This window comes from Penaeus japonicus, unplaced genomic scaffold, assembly GCF_977035675.1.
Source record: "Penaeus japonicus unplaced genomic scaffold, GWHDUDI00000001_assembly GWHDUDI00000036, whole genome shotgun sequence".
NCBI classification, from domain to species: Eukaryota; Metazoa; Arthropoda; class Malacostraca; order Decapoda; family Penaeidae; genus Penaeus; species Penaeus japonicus.
This window is the reverse complement of record NW_028234438.1, coordinates 10026047-10031046: the sequence shown is the minus strand read 5'-3', so window position 1 is coordinate 10031046 and position 5000 is coordinate 10026047. Positions and strand designations below refer to the sequence as shown.

The following is a 5000-nucleotide window of genomic DNA, read 5'->3' as shown; positions in this document are numbered from 1 at the left end:
GAATATGGAAAAGACTTTAGCCAAATCATCACACTCGGACACCTTGAAGGCTCTGTGATAGTAAGTTACATGATAGAAGACTGGCCAAACATTTTGGTCACTGAGACGGAAAGAAATCAGATACCAAGGAGATTCTGTGGGGGCTTAGGAGCTGGGGGATCACAAGGTGTGGTGCATGAGGTTTCAAAGACGTTCTTGTGAGAAGAAATAAAAAAAATGAAACTGGTGTGAAAGGCAAAGTGATAAAATCCTTTTTCATAACAGACTTTTCTTTTCATAGTTTGTAGTTTGTGACCAAAGTTGGAATTAATAATAGTAATGATAGCAAAGATAATGTTAATATGTATAGTCGATATATTTTTCAACTTATAATTATTACAGATCCTTGGATTTAGTGTTGACAGGTGGATGGTTTCTGGGTGCCAGTTATGCAGCATTTGTCCAGATTTTACAGGAATTTGGCTTTCACTCTGTATGTGATAATAACCTTACGATTGATTTATTATCTCCATAGCATTATTGTGAGCCTTGTGGCTGATGTTGAGATTTCCTTCTTTTCCTTTTTATTTTCTATTTCCTCTACCCCCATTCCTTGGCACTTAGTCCAAGTAGCAGTGAAGGTGCCAAGGGAAGCTGCCCAAAAGAATGCTGAACCGCCAGTATTTGTTTGGTCTTAAAACAGAAAAAGTACGAGGGATAGTGTGAGGAGAGGAGGCTTCATTTAATAATGTAATGCTTTTCAGTAAAATAATATGACATTGAGTCGAGCTCTCTTGCTAGTTTCTGAACTGATGCCAGAAGTGTATGCAGTTCCCTTTTTTCCCTTTCAGGCCTTTAGAAGTTACCAGATAATTTGTTTTAAAATTTCATTTTTATTATTATTGATACTATCTCATTATTACTCCTCTATTACTGATATATATCTTTAATGTTTTATAGTGTTTTTTTTTTTGTTTTTTGTTTTTTAATCAAGAGACTCATTTGACTTCTTTTGGAGTAAAGTTGCTTATTTAATGTATCAGAATATTTAAGTACAGCATTTATCAAGAAGAATGTTAGGCCTATTTAAGGAAGGTATTCTCAAATGTAATTGTTAATAGTTGCAAGTTATCTTGTGTACAACTGGAAAATATGCTTTCATGAGATATGGAAAAGTATGTATGCTCATCAGTAATGATTCTTTTAGTGTACATATGTTTTATAAAAAAAAAATCCACACAAAGTAGCATCTACAAGTGAGTTTGTTATTATTAAATTCTTCGATATTCAGTATTCTGACTTTAGATTTTAGAATTCAGTATAAATCTTGAGGGAATACAGTGGTCATTGATATTTAATAATATGGATTTTGTATTATTTTTTTTTCTTCTCCTAAAAAAAAGTTCCCTTGCTGTAGTATTTTGTAACCTTCAGATTTCTTCAGATTTGTATGTTAAATAATCCTAGTTCTGCACCAGAGGATGCGGGTTCTTCATGTATATTTTTGAACCATGCAATCATTTTTCCAAGTCATATTCCTGTGTATATTATAGGAGACAGACCCTGGTATTTAAATTTTTTTTTTTTTTTTTTTTTTTTGCCTGTGGCTTTTACTTTCTAAAGAGTGCCTCCTCTGCCATCAATCTTTATTTTTTGTTTTTTTTGTTTTGTTCAATCCCTTCCCTTGTGCATAAATAGAAAATACTGCAAGAAAAAGATGTATTGTTCAGGATGGTGCCTTCTTATTGTATATTGTTCTGTCTAAATATTGTATATGCTTAGTATGACGATAAGGAACTGTCTTAAGAAGAAAAAAGAAGAAAAGCTGCCAGAGCTTTGCCACATTGTAATTGTATTTTGAACTTGGATAGTATTTTTTAAGGAAGAGTATGTAGAAACTTCATAAATATGATTTTCAGATTTTTTTTTTTTTTTTTTCCAGGGGGGAGGGGGGCTTGTATTTTGAGCAAGGCACTGTATTTGCCTTGATAAATGTCACCATATTTCTATTTAACAACATATTGGGTGTAAATGGAAGATACAAAAATAATAAAACAAAGAAGTTATTCAACTGAAATTAGCTTTTAAATTCCCAGAAGCTGGTACTGTTAGCGGCATTTCTAAAAAAATATGTCGAGTTTGATACCCAGCTATATGAACAGTAAGTTGTAAAGCAAAGTCAATGCAAAAGAAGAATAAGCTTATACCTATTTATCTCTCATTATTGTATGTCAAAGCTTCCTTATAAATATACCTAGTCTTAACATTTGTTTATCCTTGTTTTAGTATCCTTTGTGTTCAAAGAGTTAGGTGTACAAACTAGTGCACTGACAATTAACCCTCTCTGGACGGGTGGTACACTACTGTACCGCTCATTCAAAAGCCCAGTGGCCGGGCGGCACAATATTGTGCCAGCCATTTAATTGATTTAGGCCTAAGCGTTCGAAAGCCCCGGCATTGTGACATGCAAGGCTGGAATGCCCCCGTCATGAGTGGGTTAAATAAAAATTGAAATGCCTAATAATTGACTATTTCAATGTAAATGCATTATGAAAATAAAACTGGAGATAGGTAAAAGTCAGAATTACTGATATATACAAATATATAGAGAACAATAATGATTTGTAAAAGAAAAAAAGTTAAGGAAATATATAAAACTGCAGACAAACCTGGCTTATTTACAAAATTAATATTAACCCATTGCTTGTGGTTTTAATAAAATTTGTATAGTCATGTGGCGGGTTTATGTTGTATGCCACAGTGCCATCCAAGTTATGAACACCTCTGCCTTGGCAACAAATCGTGCCATTTGCTGTTAATGGGTTAATGGAAATCACATTCTCAATACAATTGGGTATTGTGATCATACAATATTAATCCATTAGTCATGGATGGCATGATTTGCTGTCAAGGCAGCATTGGTTGTAAATGCAGATGGCTCTGCCCATACAACAAACCCACCACATGACTGTATACATAATATAGAAAACCATGACCAATGGGTTAACCCATTATGGATTGGTGTTCCAACTTATATGATGGTGGTCAGCATGCTGTATTTGACACTAGGAGAGAGTGGATTGCTGTCTCTATTGTACTATGAGTAAGAACTATTTAGCAAGTGATGATAACAATTGCATAGTTATTATAATTAGTGTAATATTCAGAAAGTTTTTATTAAAATCCAACACATAGAAGGTGCCACAATCTTCTAGCCTTGAATCGCATCCATTTGTCTCTAGCAATCACATGACACATAGCAAGATGCTGACCTCCTGCTCAAGTACTGGCAATGAAGGATGTATAGGCAGGATGAGAAGAGGAGTTAAAGAAGATAATGAGTCTATACTACAATTTCAGTCAACTGATAGAGCCTGTCATTTGCCACACATATTTTACATTACAATTGAACACTCAAATGGCCCAAGTATTATAATGAATGAATGATAGAGCAAGAAATGTGTAGCGGTCTTGGCTGATATAAACCCAACTGGGATAGGCCAGATTTGTGGAACAGATGCTTCACCCGGGATTATATGCACTATGGCGAGCCTGCCTGTGCCAATCAATGAGTGTTGACTCAATCTAAGCTTGGTCTTGACCCAGTGTGGTGACCACCAGGCGACAGTGGAAACTCATCCCCGTATGCAATAGGTTAAGAATGACTTGAATTTCCAACGTTAACCCATTAGCACCGGATGGCATGATATGCTGCCAAAGCAGAGTCAGTCATAGACGCAGATGACACCGTGCCAGACAGTGTAAACCCACCATCCTACTGCATAGGTTAAAAGTCCAATTAGGAATTTTGACATTTTCTTCCAACTAAAATATAATTCCCAAAATGGGATTTAAATGGTATCACTACTAGTAATCCTACAGGGTATGTAGCCTCCCCGTTCCAAGAGAGGATATACTTGACTAAGGTAAATTTTGCTTTTCTGCAGCAAAAGGTAGTCTAGGGCAGAGATTCAAATAAACTTATGGTCCGATGGTTTCATTGACAAATAGGTTATGAACTAAAACTTAGAGCTGAAAATTATAAAGAACTTAGAAATTTGACCCTTCTACTAGAGTTATTTCTTGCAGGGCCAGATCACTTTGGCACTTTTTTTTAAAAAGGCTACTTATCCCTTCAGTTGTGTACCATCATATCAAATGCTAATTAGTATTACCTTCCTAATTTCTATCATATGGTATGCGAGTCTATAAAGTCTAGAAAATCTTGGATGCCCAGCCTGGCCTGAACATCTTATGATGTGGCCTCTCTTGGTAGGGTTAATGTCGGAAGTGCCAAAGATATCCAAGTGGATTATCAATTGCAGTTTAAATAATGGGCTACTGTGTACAATAAAATCCAAAACATCTCTATTTTTTTCTACAAACACAGGATAAGAAAAACAAAATATTAAAATCTGTATAATTATTGGGTGAATGAATTTGTATCTCATACTTCCATTATCAACACACCAAACAATTATTACATTTATCACAATATATTTTCTTTACTCTTCACCATATATGACATTGTAGTCTCAATATTTCATAAAGTTCCAAGTTTTAAATAATAAGTCCTTTTTTATGGAATAGAGTTAATCTCATTTAAAGAATAAATTGAGCAAGTTAGTTTAGGTAACAGACAGGCTTCATACATGACATGTTACATATCCAATCCTAGCCTCATCAAATGCCAACAGCTCATACGAATCCATTTACTGTTAAGTTTGGTGTAATCAAAACTAAAGAAGAAAAAAAGAAAAAGAAAAAAAAAACATAGGTAACATGATTATCCTATTACCTGAACAAAAAAAAAAACTATCTGAGGTTAGTAACATCCTTCCATCATTCACAAACAGCAATCTGACACAGATGAAATAGCAGCTCCCTTAAAAACAGGGAGCATGAGAAATGTAAAGCATCTACATTTCAAACAAAAGACAGTGCACTTCCAAGACAAATATATATTGACAATTATATTTCATGCATACTTTAACATTTTTATTCTTTTTTTTTTTTCTTGA

At 34.4% G+C, this 5000-nt stretch overlaps 2 protein-coding genes across 6 annotated transcripts in view; one reads left to right on the top strand and one right to left on the bottom strand.

Moving 5' to 3' along the window:
• The window catches only part of Pi4KIIalpha (phosphatidylinositol 4-kinase II alpha), a 77045-nt gene extending 74794 nt beyond the window's left edge, over positions 1 to 2251 (top strand). For all 5 annotated transcript variants that reach the window (XM_086531899.1, XM_086531900.1, XM_086531902.1 and 2 more), the window contains one exon: positions 1 to 2251. This exon is cut by the window's left edge and continues 1703 nt beyond it. The gene's annotated coding sequence lies outside the window, so the exon portion shown is untranslated.
• A 2136-nt stretch (positions 2252 to 4387) lies between these two features.
• The window catches only part of LOC122251249 (uncharacterized), a 14191-nt gene continuing 13578 nt past the window's right edge, over positions 4388 to 5000 (bottom strand). Inside the window, exon 13 of the mRNA XM_086531805.1 lies at positions 4388 to 5000. This exon is cut by the window's right edge and continues 952 nt beyond it. The gene's annotated coding sequence lies outside the window, so the exon portion shown is untranslated.